The 16,853-nt window shown below is 49.0% G+C and overlaps 1 long non-coding RNA gene across 1 annotated transcript in view; it reads left to right on the top strand.

The window, feature by feature from the left end:
* LOC132593856 (uncharacterized) overlaps positions 1-16,853 on the top strand; it is a 60,165-nt gene that overhangs the window by 19,027 nt on the left and 24,285 nt on the right. Inside the window, exon 2 of the long non-coding RNA XR_009559797.2 lies at positions 10,196-10,266. This is a non-coding gene — a long non-coding RNA (uncharacterized lncRNA). The remainder of the gene's footprint in view (positions 1-10,195; positions 10,267-16,853) is intronic.

Raw genomic sequence — 16,853 nt, 5'->3', positions numbered from 1 at the left:
AGACAAGACAAAAGCAACCAGGTCCCAGGGGACCCTCCGGGGCTGCGAAGAAGGAAGGGGTCCCAGGTCAACACTTGGCGGGTGGGAAGCAGCAGATTCCGGAGGATGGGGGAGAAGCGGGCACTGAGGGACCTGAGGCCAGTTTGGTCCTGACGGAGGGCAGGGGCTGCCCTGAGCTAGGAGCCTCTGAGGTCCCCGCACAACCCAAGGGAGGGGTAAGGGGCCCTCGTGATGCACATTATGGGCTGAACTCTGTCCCTAAAAGGATGTGTTCACGTCGCAACCCCCAATACCTGGGAATATGGCCTTACCTGGAAAGAGGGTCTCCGCAGATGTCATGAGTTAAGATGAGCTCATATCCGAGCGGTGTGGGCCCTTCGTCCAATGTGACTGCCGTGGAAGGTGAGTTTCCCCACCTTGTAGATATCTTGAGGTCTAAATTCTATTCCCAACAAAGAGAGAAAGCTAAAGGCTTTTTAAAACGTATTTTAAACAGCAGAGCACAGAAGGTGTACACAAGGCGCTCCAGATGCATCCTGCTGTGCTTTGCGTTTTCTCAGCTCGTATCTCCATTTTATAACCGATCATCGCAATAAATCAGCGTTTTCTTGTGGGCAAGAAATGGGATTTCCCATTCTGCAGAGTCAACACTTAGTTGAGCGATAGCAGCTGAGCTGGTGACTGGACTATTCTCTGGTGTCTATTAAGTAACAATCTAACAAATCTTTCTTGAGCACCTGCTATGTGTCAGGCACGGTGCCAGGACTGGGCGCATCCTGAGGACCAGCGGGACGTGGTCTGTGTCCTCATGGTGCCCGTGTTTTACCCACATTGTTGTTCATGCTTTTACCCTTTTCAGGTCTCATTACACATTTCCTATGTAAACTGAGTGCTTTAAAATCAATGACGTGACATCACGTGTTATGGAATCTTGGGCAAATTCCTACTTCTCTGCTTTTCAATTTGTTGAAATACAAGAGTTGGCCTCAGGCTCTCTGATTCTGACGGCAGAATGCAGAGCATCTTGGAGGCTTTTCTCCCTAAACGTGAAGTTCATATTTGATTTATAATGAAGTTGCTTACGTATTTACAGGAGATTGGAAAAGTACATATATAATAAGTAAAGAGATAAAATGTGATGGTTTCCATTTTATGGGACAAGAAATATCAAATAAACTGCTAACCTGCCATCTTTCAGTTTAAAGTTTCTGTTTACTCTTTGCAAGGCCTTAAGATGAAACAGGAGAATTCAGTCTCAGCCCCGTGCCACCGCAGAGGAGTTCAAACTGACGTGTCATTGTTGTGCAGAGTGTGTCCTAAAAATATGGGGTGACATCCCCACATCAGGATAGAGGGAGCAGTAAACAGAGGAAATGGAACCCAAGTGAAGTCACAGCCTCAGAATCTTTTCTTCCCAAGTGGTTGATAGAGAACAGCAAATGTTCTAAGATGACCTAATTTAACGGGGGTGGTTTGGGGACACGGTGAAGAATCCAAACACCATGAATGAGACAGTTAGACGTGAGGGTAGGGCAGCAGCTGTGGCAACTGCAGCTTCTGGAAGGAAGCCCACCTCACCGTGGACCCGAGCCGCCGAGGCCTCACGGATGCCTTGCTGAGGGTGGCGCCCGGATCAGGCGAGACGAGGCAGGACCGCAGCCAGGACAGACGCTCAGCGCTGAACCACCAGCCGCAAGCAAAACTCAGGGGTGACAGGCCCCTGTGCTCTCAACCGTTTCAGAAACATCATAGCCCCGTTGATTCTCTTCTGTCCCACAATTTTCTGAGAACCCGTGACGTGCACGGCATCATGCTGGGTGAGCCCAGCTGTGGACTCTGATGGAGGCCGAGAGTGTCTATTCCACTGACGCATCCCAGACCTGGGCTGATAACCACAGGACGGGTCTGGGGACCCGGTGCCCACTGTGAGAGGGACCTGAGCTAAAGCTCATCGCCCAGCTGCCCTCCAGAAGCCCCGACTCTGACGGGTGGCCGCGCTGAGTCTGGGGTCTCCTGGAATCAGCGTCAGTTCAGAGCCAGCGTCCAGGAGTCCCCAGATGTCTGATTCTTCCTCTTTCCCGAGCGCACGGTCACCCTGGTAAGAGGCCATGTCCTCCTCGGAGAGCTGGGAGAGAGGTGGACCAGGGTCCTTCCTTAAAGGGACCTGGCCTCCCTCCATTCAAGGGGCTCCGGGTCTGAGAACTGGCCGAGCCTGGGAACTGACTGAGGGGCCGTGACTCTGTTTTTATAATTCAGGTTAGACTTCCGTTCCCTCGACCTCAAACTTTTCTGCCCATACAGATCAAGTAAGAATCCAGTGGGGTTCCTCTGTTTCACCTCTAGGAACTCCGGGACCGGCCAGCCGACGCCCCGGGTCTCTGCAGGCAGGCTATCCCGAGCCTGCTTGGCCCTCCTTCGCCCGCAGTCACCACGCCTCACCTGTTGCAGTTCTGCCCCCTTGGCCCCAGCCCCCCAGGACCCAGCTACTCCCGCTGCATCTGGGTTTGCCATGTGAGGTCTGACCTCAGGGAAGGGTGGCCCCAGCTCTCCCAGGACGCAGGGCTCCCCCCCACGGATTCGCTTCCCGCACTCACGGTGAGAGGTGTGTCCTCTAGGCCCCCCAGGTGAGCAGGTCTTACCCGGAAACCCACCCTAACACCCAGGTTCCCTCGGCCTCGGGTCCCTTCCTCTAGGGCACCCAGGCGTTTCGCTTCATTTAATACACACCACGTCAGGGCCACGTATTAGCCAAACTAGCCAACCAAACGCCCTTTCTGACCTCTGAGACTAATGAGACATGCAGCCCGCCACCTCCGCTGAGTGAGCCATGTCCGTAAATCCAGCCTGACCCAAGAGTCTGTTCCTTCTGCCGCCATCCCACGCCCGCATGCATTCCTGCCCTCTGTCTGTACAAAGCTGGCCCTTCTGTGGGAATACGTGGTGCCTCGCCCTTCGGGGCCTGCGGGGACCCGAGTCCAGTTACAGGTCTAGAAGCAAAGAGGGCCGGTGGGGGTGGGACCCCAGCTTCATCAGGACCCTGCCATCCCGTCCCTTTCAAATTCTCAGGATTCCAGGAGGATGGATAATCTTAACAAGAGTGGGCAAGGCCCCAGCAGACCAGACACGGTAGTTTCTGGAGCCCAGACGGGTTCCTGGCCCAGTTCAGATGGAGGTTCCTTGTAGGGAAGAGAGTCCTGAGCCGGGTCGTAGTGCATGGCTGGGCTTAGGGAAATGGGGGACGAGCAGCCAGACAGAGGGAAAAGGCAGAGCCGCGCGTGTGCATAGTGTGCACGTGTGTGTGTGTGCGCACGCGTGTGTGCACACGTGTGTGTAGGAGCAGACAAGTGTTTCTATTGTTGCTAAAGTTTAAATTATGAGGCAAGAAATCCTGAGACTGTACTGGTTCACTAATGGAGCTTCCATAAGATACCAAACAGCATTATAAATCGAACACACTCGTATTAACTCATGTTCCCTCACAAAACCCCTGAAGGGTTCTTGTTCTTGCTGTAAATCAGTCAGACCCATTTTCCAGATGAGAAAATTGAGGCGACAAGTCAGCTGCCTGATGATTCTGGCCTCAGAGTCTCAGTGGAGGACAGCGTCCAGACGGGGAGCTGAGAAGGGCAGGAAGAGACCTCAAGTAATGCCTGATGAGCAAGTTGATGGGCCGTCCTTCCCAGGCTCAGAGGGAGAGCTTATCCCAGAGAAGAAATTGCTCTGGGCAAAACTGTCAGGGATTGTCAACAGGCTAGTGAAGAGAAATAGATAGGGAAGAGTCTTTTTTTGGTGACCTTGAACTAAAAGGTCACAGGAAGCACACAAGTGCTCAAGCACACCCACACACACATGCGCACACACTCCCAGGCAGGGCTGAGAACCACCGGCTTACCCCTCCCACTTGTGGGTAAATGCGTCTGGGGAACTGACCTGAGTCTCCTCCATGGCTGTCCTGCGGCTTCATTTTTGGAGGCTGAACCTGTGTCCACCCGCAGGATGTGCAAACAGACCAGTGTGCCTAGGCCAGAGCATTGTTTAGCTGAAGCCGTGCTTCCGGCTCTTGGCCAAATGAGATACCCAAGAACTCCTGGAGAACCGGAGCCTCTGCTCTCCCTCTGTGTGGATGCAGCGGCCCAGGGCCGCCTGCATCAGGACCACTCAGCGTCCAGACCACAAGGACTGGCGGCGGCCCCAACTCCTTGATTAGATTCTCACTCTGGACCAAGATAGAAGGAAACCTCTGCAAGGAGAGAGCCTGGAAGAGCCCAACTGACCCTCTTCTCAGGAGAACAAACCTGTTTCTGGCGGGATGTTCATGGTGTTTACATGGTACCTCAAATGACCATTGCAGACGTCTCTGAAACACAAATAATTTTACTTTTGTCGAAAGGTCAGACTGGCCTGCTAGAGTGTTTTGTAAAGTGTTACAAAGTCAAACAAAGAGTGACAAATTTTCACCCCTCCAGACACTTCTTGCAGTTACTGATCCAGGGAGGAAGGACTGGATCTCTCTTACGTGATCATACCGTTTGTTATGCACTGAATCCTGCCCCCAAATCCGTATGCTGAAGCCCTAACCCACTACACCTCAGAGTGTGACCTTATTTGGAAGTGGGATGGTTGCAGATGTAACTAGTTAAAATGAGGTCATAGTGGGTCAGGCTGGGCCCTCGTCCAATGTGACTGGTGTCCTTATACAAAGGAGATATTCCCACAGGGAGAACACCACGTGAGGTTGAAGGCGGACATCCAGGGGATGCAGCAGGTGATGTTGCCAAGGCTGCCAAAGGTTGCCGGCAAATGACCAGATGCTGGGAGAGGCCTGGGCAAATCGTCCCTCGTGGCCTCACAAGGATCCGCCCGTGCCCACACCTTGATCTCAGACTGTGAGACACTAAACGTCTGTTGTTGAAGCCACCCAGCGTGTGGCAGGTACTTTGCTGCAGCAGCCCTGGGAAACCAATATGCTGCTTACCGTGGTCATTGTTTACTGAGCGCTTTCTGTGGGAGCTGAGCTGCTATGTAGGTCATCACACTTAATCCTCCTGAAGCCCTATGGGGAGGTACTAGTGTTATCCCTACTTTCCAGATGAGGCGTAAGAAGGGGACTCAGGGGCGCTAAGGAGATTGCCCTAAGTCACACAGCTAGCGAGTCGCGGACCGAGACGTGAGTCCTGGTCGGCCAGGTGGGGGCTCTGCGCGACGCTGCCACAGCTCCAAGCCTTGTTGTCGTTGCTGTCTCGGTGCTATTTTAAATTTTATTCTGAAGCAGTTTCGAGTTTATAGAAATGTTGCACAAATAGTACAAGAGTTCCTGCTGACTCTTCACCCAAGACCCTTGTCCGGATTTCCTTCCGTTGCCCCATGGCTTTTTATGACAAAGGACCCAATCTAGGATCCAGACTTATAGTTGATTTACAATATCGTGTTAGTTTCAGGTGCACAGCACAGTGATTCAGATATATATATATATGTTCTTTTTCAGATTCTTTTCCATTATAGGTTATTACAAGATATTGAGTAGAGTTCCCTGTGGTCTACAGTAGGTCCTTGGGTAACCTATCTTATATATAGTAGTGTCACACCCAGGTTTATGCCTCTTTAAACTCTTCAGCCTGGAACCTCCTTCATCGTCTTTGACTCCCATGACCTTGACATTTTGGGAGATTATGGGCGGGTCATTTTGTAGGACGTCCCCCACTCCTCATGACCTGACGCTAGGTTAGGCTTCTTGGGCAGGTAACTCACACAAGTGCTGCGTCCCTGTGTTCCTTCAGGTGGCACATGGTGTCTGTCTGTCCTGTTGCCGTGGCGTGAACATTGGTCACTTGGTCAGGAGGGTGTCTGCCAGATTCTTTTCTTCCTCTGTAATCGATAACTATTTTGTGGGGATGTACTTTGAGAGTAGATAAATATCCCACAACTTCTTGAGCTGACCCACCGGCCTGGTTACGGTGGTGGTTGTACATGAACTTTTCACTCCATTATTCCTGCTACTTTGAGAGTTTCCCCAGAGATATGTTTATTCATTTGTTTATATCATTCAAACTAATTTTTTTAATGTTAAATATATTGAACAAGTGTTTTATATATATATATATATATAATGTTAATATATTGAACAAGTTTGAAAATGGAATGAATTATTAATTGGTTATTTTTAAATGTCTAGGTATTTGACTAGAATCAACCAGTTTCCCTACAAGATTTCATCCGAGAGAGCCTGGCCTAAAATGTCGTTGATTTCATATATTTCTGTCTCTCACTAGCTTCACTGTCACCCCACCCTTTCTACTTATTTCGTTCAAATTACTGGTGGTATAGAAATAAAAATATGAACACGATAATGTCACACTTGTGAACATTTCAAGCCAGAGTTAAGGAGGTCGGAGGGTCTTACCATAATCCCTTTGGGGAATACGATCTTGAAAGCTGTAGAGGTTACTGAGCGTGGTTTCTTTTTCCACTGGATGGCGCAGTTAATATCTCAAACAGGAAAACCCATCAGACTAGCATTTAACAAGCAGCAAGTGAGATAGTGTGTCATGCACATGCTGACATGAAAGCATTTACAAAACACCCAGACATTTTGGATTTTTGCTCCGAACCCATTGCTCCTGTCTGGCTTAGAGTTCACATTCCCTATAACACGTCACTTTTGACCAGAAGTTCAGCAGCTTGTATAAATTCAGCTGTCTTTGGAAGCTCTTCTACAGCCATTCGTGGGCAAGGGTAAGGTGCATAAGACAAAATAGAGTGGTTAGGACTACATGTTTCAGGCAAAAATTACTTCGGGGTAAAGAATGAAGCGGATGTTTGCCAGAAGACGGGGCGCTTCACCAGCCAACGAGATCTGAGCACACCTGAGTCCCAGCCGAGGCCCGGAATCTAAACTCCAGGTAGCTGATGGTTTTATATGCTCTTGTCCTTCTCTGAAGGGCTCAAGGTTCGAACGTGAATGTCAATCATCAGTTATGTCCACACCAGCTAATTAGCTGTAGCTTTCCCTGCAAGGTGTCTCCGAGGAATTCTGGAAGCAAACAAGCATGGAGACGGGCCAAGCCTGTGGCCGCCCCGTCCGGCTGCAGCATTTCTTCTCGATGGCAGGAAATGAGCCCAGCTTCCTGGGTTGGCAGAGAGCCCTGGGCTTTCACCAAGGGTGGATCTGGGAGGCTCGCCTCGTTGGGCCGGTCAAGGTAAAGCCGGCAGAGCCCCAGGTGAGCTATGGAGGTGGGACCTGAGCAGAGAGCTACACCTGCACAGTAGGAAGGCAGGTCTACAGCAGCGCCTCTAGACAGGCTGAGTTTGCAGAGTTCTCAGACGTCACGTTGGCAAGATGCTCACGTATCCAAATGCTGGGCCCTTCCATCCAAGGGGTGTTAACTGGTGTAGACAAAGGGAAGGTAGGTTTCCTATCGAACAGATGGGGCCGCCCACCAAGCGGGCTAGGTCAGGTCTGAGGAAAGGTTTTGTTTCAACTACAGTGTTTTTAAGCTCTTTTCAATTGGTTGGTCATGTTTAAAAACAGGAAGAGTTCACGGAAGATATGGATTTCTGTTTGCCTTGAAGAACCAGAGTCATCTGGCAGTACTGGGCCGGCACCCGTGTGGAAACTCCCCATCACCAGCGCGGCCTAGGAGCCCCCCCGCCCCCGACTCCCAAGTGCCACTGGCAACCCCTGGCCTACGTGCCTTTGTCACCTTCTTTTAAATTGACAACATCAAAACCTACAAGCCTGAAAGAGCAAATGACAGTCCTGCAAAGAAGTGTATTCCCAGGTGGAAAGCAAGCATGGAGCAAGCCTTTCCGGTGGACGGTTGCTTCTGTAAAGCCCTTTACTTACATGTCCATGTAAGGGAGTTTACTGGGTGAATAAGAAAGAAAAAAGAGAGGTGCTTCCCTTTACACGGGGTAACGAGGGCCCCTTGTCCTCTTCCACCTGGGTGTTTACCCACGAGTAACACCTGCAGATGGGCAACAGGCCTTCCTAAGGGCCGCAGGTCCTTGCTTTGGTCATTCTTTTCAAATGGGGAGAAAGAATCACTCTATCTTGGCTGCATTTCAAGTTAGGACCCAGAGTAGGAGACGCCCGTCTGGGCTTTGTGAAAACACTGGTGGTAGAATGTTACTGAGTTTTAATATTTGCTAGAAAAGTTTTTGTCAAAAGACTCTTGCATTTGGGGCACCTTAAGTACAATAAATAATCTTAACCTCATTTTATCATTATGGGATGGAACTGCTCACTCATATACATTCAGTGAGGTTATATAACCCTCCATCTGATTCTACGCATGTAATGTTTCCTGTGTCGAATGTCTGTGGGTAAAAGTATAACAAAATTAGGGGCAATTTCAAAAATGGAATATGCAAATTAGGTAAAGATGGGTAATCCAGCTTCTCTATTTAGTAAAAACAATGCATCTCTTAGAGCCGTGGATCTGGACCACTCTAGTGGGTAGCGACCAGGGCCGCTGCTGCACAGCCCACGGCGCACAGGACGGCCCCAGGACGGAGACTGACCTGGCAGAAAATAGTCGAGAGACCCTGTTTCAGAAAGTTAACTGGCTGAGAGATAATTACGTCAGAACTTGAAGAGAACAGCTCACCTGCATAACTTAAGCAGAGGCAATCATCCTTGTTCAAAACTGTCCAAAATTACAAAGCTCTAAATCACCCAATAATTGTACATCTTCCAGAGAGCTTAAGGAACCAAGGTGGAAGTTTCCTAGAGCCGTGCTATTGTCCAGTTAGGGGAATACAGGACTCAGACTGGACACCTTGTGAAACTGCTTTGGAAAGAATAAGCACTGATTAGCGTGGGAACAAAAGAATGTTCTTGAACATTCTATTAGGTCAGTCACCTCCCTAAATATCACTAAATAATAACTCTATTTCCTATTCCCTTTACTATTACACTATCATAGCTTAATTTTTTAATCATAGTTTTGATCTGTTAATAAGTAATAGTCCTTCTCTGTTTATAAGTTTAAGAACACAGAAAAGCCCAAGTATAAAATAAAAACATTCATAAGCCTATTTATTCAAAGATCTGAGGTATATACTTTGAAACTTTACCTTCGATGTACAGAATTTTTTAATATAAAAATAGGATCATGCTATAAATACAGATTTATAATCTGCCTTTTATTATTCAATGATATGTAGTAAATATTTTCCCATATCAATAAATACATTCTTGGGATGATTAAAATATTTATTTTCTGAAATTGGTACACAGTGTTCCATCTTCTGGATATACCATCATTTATTTATTTATTTATTTATTTTGCGGTATGCGGGCCTCTCGCCGTTGTGGCCTCTCCCGTTGAAGAGCACAGGCTCCGGACACGCAGGCTCAACAGCCATGGCTCACGGGCCCGGCCGCTCCGCGGCATGTGGGATCTTCCCAGACCGGGGCGCGAATCCGTGTCCCCTGCATCGGCAGGTGGACTCTCAACCACTGCGCCACCAGGGAAGCCCACCATCATTTATTTTAAAAACCTGTAGAATATACAGGTAATTTTCATCTTTTTACTAATTTAAATATGCATATTAAAATAACAATAGGTAAATCTATGTAGACATCCATGATAACTCCTTAGGATGAATTCCTGGAAGTGAAAATTATGGATCCAAGACTATTACAGTATTGCCAAATTGCTTTCCAAAGAGTACACTGGCATATATTCTCACTGGTGTGTAAATCCCAGCCTAGCAAACAACGTGTGTTAGTAATTACTTGATATTTGCTAATTTGATTGGGAGAGACTTAATATTTTAATTTCATTAACTTGATTACTTGTGAGAACAAACTTTTTTCCATCGGCTTATTGGGTATGAATTTTCTGTATTTTTTTGTGTATTGTCTGTTCACGTCCTTTGCTCTTTTTTTACTGGTACATTTGTCTTTTTTATTGATCTTTAGGTATAAATTATATTGTCCTTGTAATTTTCCTTCCAATCTTCTGTTTGGTTTTAAATATAATTTATGGAATAAATTCTTTCTTAAATCTAAGTCTGTCTTGTCCCTCACGGAGTCTACCTTCACGTGTGAATAGCATCTTTAATAATTTCTCTCATAATGCTTTCATATTCCCTCAATCAATTCCTCAGGACTTGATTATATAGCTTTTTTAAAATCACGAGTTACGTTTGGATAACAGGTATTTTCTGCACCCCTCCTACTCTGTTCTAGGAGCTGCAGGAGAGAGAATGGTCCAGGGTCCTGTTCTCGAGGTGGAGGGGGAGAGGCAGAGCAGTAAACAGGTAAATACAAGCTCATTCGCGGCAAGAAGTAAGACACGACACAGACCCACGCAGGTGGCCTTGTGATCAAACGTAAACATGAACAGTGTCAGTCACAGGGAAAACGCTGTTTGATACGAACAACGCTCACAGTTTTAAGTTTGTTTAACATGCATGGCACTCTGGGCCATGGCCGCTGGGCCTGCGTGCCCGGAGCCTGTGCTCCGCAGCGGGAGAGGCCACAGCGGTGAGAGGCCCGCGCGTACCACAAACAAACAAACAAAAAACAACAACAAAAAATGCGTGACACTCCCCCACCACCCTCCCTTTATCCACGGGCTCCTCTCCCTTCCCCGGCACCTCTCACGGCAAAGTGTCCCTGTCCCCCCGGACCAGCAGGGGGGCCTCTCGCTTCCTACCAGCCCAGGACAAGGGGCAGATCTGATGGGAACCAGAGTATACACTACCAAACGTAAGGTAGATGGCTAGTGGGAAGCAGCCGCATAGCACAGGGAGATCAGCTCGGTGCTTTGTGACCGCCTGGAGGGGTGGCATAGGGAGGGTGGGAGGGAGGGAGATGCAAGAGGGAAGAGATATGGGGATATATGTATATGTATAACTGATTCACTTTGTTATGAAGCGGAAACTAACACACCATGGTAAAGCAATTATACTCCAATAAAGATGTTAAAAAAAAAAGAAAAAGAAAAAAGAAAATGCTTCCCTGAAAAAGTTGCTCTGCCTGAGTTTTTCTTTTCTTTTCCTACCAAGATAAATCGCCTCCAGGATGCCGATCACGTCGTCGTCCTGGAGCTGGATTCTTACGGGGAAAAACCTCAAATCAGCTCTAAGGGTGGATCTCTAAACTTTCAAGTATTTTGGAATCAGAAATCAGAAGTTTAATAAAAATTGTGACTCAGTATTATGACTCACGATTGACAGGGAAAACAGTTTCATGGGACAGATTGTTGGAAATAATGCTTTTTTTAAATTTTTTTTATTGAAGTCAGTTGATTTACAGTGTTGTGTTAATTTCTGCTGTACAGCAAAGTGACTCAGTCATACATATAAATGCGTTCTTTTTTATATTCTAGTCTATGACGGTTTATCCCAAGATACTGAATAGAGTTCCCTGTGCTCTACAGTAGGACCTTGTTGTTTATCCATTCTAAATGTAATAGCTTGCATCAGCTAACCCCAAACTCCCACTCCATCCCTCCCCCCTCCCCCTTCCCCTTGGCAACCACAAGTCTGTTCTCTGTGTCTGTGGTTCTGTTTCTGTTTCGTAGATGGGTTCATTTGTGCCATATTTTAGATTCCACGTGTACGTGATATCATATGGTATTTTTTTTTCTTTTTTAATTTTTTTTTATTGGGGTATAGTTCTTTTACAATGTTGTGTTAGTTTCTACTGTACAGCGAAGTGGAATTCCCTGAGCTATACAGCAGGTTCTTATTAGTTATGTATTTTATATATATTAGTGTATATACGTCAATCTCAATCTCCTAATTCATCCCACCCGCCCCCTGCTTTCCCCCTTGGTGTCCATACGTTTGTTCTCTACATCCGTGTCTCTATTTCTGCCTTACAAACCGGTTCATCTGTACCAGTTTTCTAGATTCCACATATATGCATTAATATGCGATATTTGTTTCTCACTTTCTGACTTACTTCACTCTGTATGACAGTCTCTAGATCCATCCACGTCTCAACAAATGACCCAATTTCGTTCCTTTCTATGGCTGAGTAATATTCCATTGTAGACATGTGCCACATCTTCTGTATCCATCCGTCTGTCGATGGGCATTTAGGTTGCTTGTTGGAAGTAATTCTGAGGGCTTGGCAGGCCCCGTGGATCCATGAATGAGGACCTCACATGGCAGGGCGAGGACGGACACACCTCACCTCCCTCTTCCTGTCCCCTGAGGAGGGGGCCTCAGGCTGCAGTGACCAGCCCGGCGCCCTCCGCAGAGCCACACTGTGGGACACATGGCAAGACAAGTTTTCCAGGAGGGGCAGGCGTGGGCACTAGACCCAAAAGCCCACCGAGGGTCACATGACCTGTGTGTGTCCACGTGGCTGGAGGTGTTTGGCCTGACGACCCAGGCTGCGGGTCCTTGAGGTTTGACAGGGAACACAGTTCCTCTCTCTGTCTCTGTCTCTGTCTCTCTCTGTCTCTGTGTCCCTCTCTCCTGTCCTTATTTCTGTCATGGCTTGTATATTAGTTTCCCAAGGCCGCCATAATAAGGAACCACACACTAGGTGGCTTCACAGAAGAGGTTTATTCTCTGAAAGGTGTGGAGCACAGGAGTCTGAGATCCAGGTATCGGTGGGGCTGCGCTCTGTCCCGAGGCTCCAGGGAGGGCCCTCCTGCCTCTTCCAGCTCCCGGGGCCCCAGGCGCCCCTGGGCTGTGGCCGCATCCCTCCATCTTTGCCTCCATCTTCACACGGCCGTCTCCCCTCTGTGTCTGTGTGTCCTCCTCTTCTTATGGGGGCACCTGTCATTGGATTTAGAGCCACCCTACTCCACAGAGATTTCATCTCTTGATCCCTTGCAGAACTCATTTCCAAATAAGGACACGTGCAGAGGACCTGGGTGGACATGAAATGGGGCGACGCTATTCAACCCACTACAGTTTGTGACGTAGGAAGTTCTGCCTTCTTGAGGTGTCTGGGGGAAGAAACCTCTGCTTTCTCTCCCTTCTTGGTCATTCTTTCTTGAGAGAGGAAGAGTAACATTGGAAAAAAAAGAAATCCCAGACCACGGATGCTCTAGAGGCTCTTGGTCTGAGGGATCTGCCGTCTCAGACATGTGTCTGCCCCTCCCTCACCAGGACGCCCACAAGCTGACCCTGCCGTCGTCTCGCCCGTGACTCAGCCAGGGTGAGGGTGCGGGGTGGTGTAGGAAGCCCAGATCGGGGCTCAGGTCCAAGCCCTGGCCTCAAGTCCAGGCTGGCCAGTAACACAATCTGTCTGACTCCTGTGCACACCCCTCAGATTTGGGGCCCGGAAGGGGAAGGACGTGACAGCAAAGAGAGAATTCCAAAAGCCCAACAGGCCTGCCCTTGCCCTTGGATCATCTCCCCTGGGAGCAGGGCCCTAAGGATGGGACCAGTTTCCAGGGCCAGGGATTAGCATCTTAATGGGAGGCCTGGAGGGGGGCATGGGCGCGCAACCAGAGGTGGAAGGAACAGCGTGTGAGGGAAGCAAGCTGGAAGGCCCTCCTGTCACTGCTGTCCTGACGGTTCTCACCCAAGTCCCCCTGGGGGGTGGCAGAAGGGCGGGTTGGGCAGGGGTCAGGCGGACCCAGCTGAGGAGCATCTTTGGGGGGAGGCTGGGGGAAAGGGCAGCTCTCCTTGAGCCCCGACAGTCTCCAGGCCAAGGCCTGTGAGGTGCGGCCAGTCCCAAGTCGGGACTGCTGGGCGGTCGTTCTCCCAGGCGACGCAGATGCCCGCCCACTGGCTTGGACGGACAGTGGGAGCGGCATGACACCAAGGCCCTTGGGCAGTCGGGTGCTTTCCGCCTTCTGACCATGGCGGGGACGTCTGAGCGTGCAGGACTCTGCAAGGGAAGCCAAAGTTTAAAATAAAAAGGCCATGTGACAGGACATTCCAGCTGCCGGGACAAGACTCTGGTTTTGAGGTCACTGGTTCAGATCAGGACCGGGGACAGCTGGGCCTGTGATGCCGAGGACCGAGTTAGGACATGAGTGAGCTGGAATCTCTGCCACTTCCTGTGGGACAGCTGCGTCCATCCCAACACCCTGGTCACCCAGGAAGGCCAGAGCCGGAGCGGGCCTCTGGGAGCAACTCTGCCTCCTTTCCAGCGGGGCCAGCGCCTGGCGCTACCCAGCATGAGTGGCACAGCTGTGGGGTCTGTCATTCAGCAAAAGCGGACTCTCATCAGAGGACAGCTGTGAATGGAGGGGAAGGGCTTTGGTGAGAGTGATCACTTCACAGCAGGCCCTGCTGGAAATGTCCCCTGCATTCTGGGCACAGGGTGATCTCTGGGGAGAAGGCTCAGAGCAGTCTGTGCTCATTCTGGGATTAAAGCTTCGATGTACAGAACTTGAAAAACTGGATAATCAAGAGAAGACGACAGATGTAAACTTAAACTCTCTTTAAGAATTACACCTACCGTCAGAGGTGATTGACGTAAATTCATTTGGTCTAATGAGTGATTCATCCTAGAGTCCTAATTTCTGTCAGTTTTCAGAAGCCGAAATCAGTTGCTTCATTCAGAGCAGGACTTTGTCTTGGGCCATAGCTGTCATTAGTGTAAAGGGGTCGGGGGCAAGGTGCGAAGGATTCCAAAGAGCATGTGCCTAACGGTCTCAGTCTTTACACCAGCATCGTCTGAGGTGCTTCAGAAATGCTTTTGAGGCTAGAGTTGAGCTCTGAAAGTGGTCCGGACAGGGGGCAGATCAGCTCATTTTTCTACCCCACACAGAGAAGAGAAGAGGTTAACAACCAGGCCTAGCAAGAGTGTCTGTCCCAAATGCCACTGGCCCATAAGCGTCCTCTGGGCGGCCTGGGCTCTGTAGAGAGGGCACCGTGCCCACAGAAATCTTGGTCACCCCTGTGGCCTGGGAGCCAGGCAAGGAGGCAGCCCCGGAGATGGCATCTGATCAGCTGGGTACCTGGCTTCCCCCGCACACTGGCCAGAGGATGCTCTCTGCCGCCAGTCACACCCTTGCAATCTGATTTCACGAAGTGGGGGCCCGTGGAGCCCCTGGCCGAGGACACACGGAGGTCCTATCGGGAGGGGTGGGGGGCAAGCATCTACCATGACAGCGAGCGGAACGCAGAGCCACTGTCCCGGCAGCTGAAGGCAGCCGCACAGAGACGCTGGGAGGCAAAGGCACAAAGTCCGCATCTAGGCGTGTGACCTCGATGCCACCAGAGGACTCTAGCCCAAATTTCATCTACAGAAATACAGCCTGCAGAGCTGGTCTGTGGGGCACAGAGTGGGAAAGCAACTTCTAGGTCAGGGAGGGAGGGGCCAGTGAGCATTTCGTCAAAGAAAAGGAAGAGCCGGACCCATGATGAGAAGCAGCTGGACAGAGACAGCGGAGGGACAGACGGTGTACACTGAACTAATGCAAAGAGGCATATAGCAGGAATGAGTAGCGTTAACACGCTACAAATCTGAAAGTAGACCACACCCCAGTCTTCCCCACACCCAGGTCTCTGTATTCAGAGAAACTCTTTCTTTTGCATGTGTTACATACTGACTAATGTAGCAACGGGCACAACACTGGTATCTGTTTCAGAACGTGGTATTTTCTTTACTCTTCATGCCACCGGAGCCAGATTCTAAACATGGGAGCCTGTACGTTTTTGTAGCTTTTCCTACGTTGTTGTTAACTTGAGGTCAGCTCTCCCTGGAGCCCTTGAGAACCTCAGAGATGACCCAGGCTGGGGGCTGCCCTCCCCGCTCTGGCGGCAGAGGGAAAAGAGCCGGCGAGCAGAGCCCCGAGAAGTCCTAACTGCAGAAACACAACAATACTTTATTTACCACCCCACAACTTTTTTACCCATTTTGTAAAATCTGAAAAAGTCACTGAACTATAATTGATGACTTCGTTTTGTTTTCTCTTGTTTTTATTTCGATATCTCCAGGCAAATACAGCAATCTGGCTCCCATTAGACTTTCCCCCAAGGTCCTCACTCCATCTTTTTTTCTTGTTCTGACACCTCACAACTACCCTCACTATGCAGACAGCTCTTAAATCTATCTTCCTTCCTGGGCTCAGTCACCTCGACTAACCAAAGAAAATCTCAGCACATTTTCCATCACAAAGTACCCTTTATTATTCCTCTTTCCAGTTCCTGCCCTTCTTTAATGGGCTACCGTGTTTTGGAATATTTACCTACCAAATAAAATTAATTCATTAAGTGATCATTTGTTTTCCTATTTAATAAAAACATGTATAACTGAGAAGCACAACTTCGATACAAGTTAGCTCAAATTTAAAAAAAAAAAAAGGAATGAACCTTTTAGTTACACTTCAATTGCATTGATGTCCAATCACTGTACAATTTCTCGTTGGCATTTTGAAATATTAAAAATATCTAGAGGACCCTTATTACTGACGTAAAGGACCTCTAGTGGGGCGAGGGCCCCAGATAGGTGAACGCTGTTCTAGATTTCTAATTGCCTATTACGTTAGCCGACGACTAAACATACATTGAAATGTCTTGCGGTTTACTAACTCGCTTCACAAGGATAACCTCGCGTTTTCCGCTCTCTGGGAAGCACAGATGTCTGGAATGTTCTGCAAATGCTCTTTTGCCTATGGCTCAGCTGCAGGCTGTCATTCCCAAGAATAGCCACATATCTCCCATTCCACGGCCTTTTTCTTTTTTCCCCAAAAATGCGACCTCAACACTTCTGTCAAGTCAGTAGTTTCCCCCACTTGAATCTGGGCAGACTTTATAACAGTCTCGACCAACAGAGCGTGTCTGGTTTGACGTGAGGTGACCTCTGAGGCTAGATGATGCCGTAAAAACACCCTGCATTTTGACCTGGCTCTTTTGAGGCGCTCGTTCTGGGCACCCAGCCACCATGGTGTGAGGAAGCCCAGACTGGCCCCCCGTGCTTTAAA

Source organism: Globicephala melas, chromosome 18, assembly GCF_963455315.2.
Source record: "Globicephala melas chromosome 18, mGloMel1.2, whole genome shotgun sequence".
NCBI classification, from domain to species: Eukaryota; Metazoa; Chordata; class Mammalia; order Artiodactyla; family Delphinidae; genus Globicephala; species Globicephala melas.
Note: the sequence above shows the minus strand (reverse complement) of the source record. Positions and strands in the feature narration are given on the sequence as shown.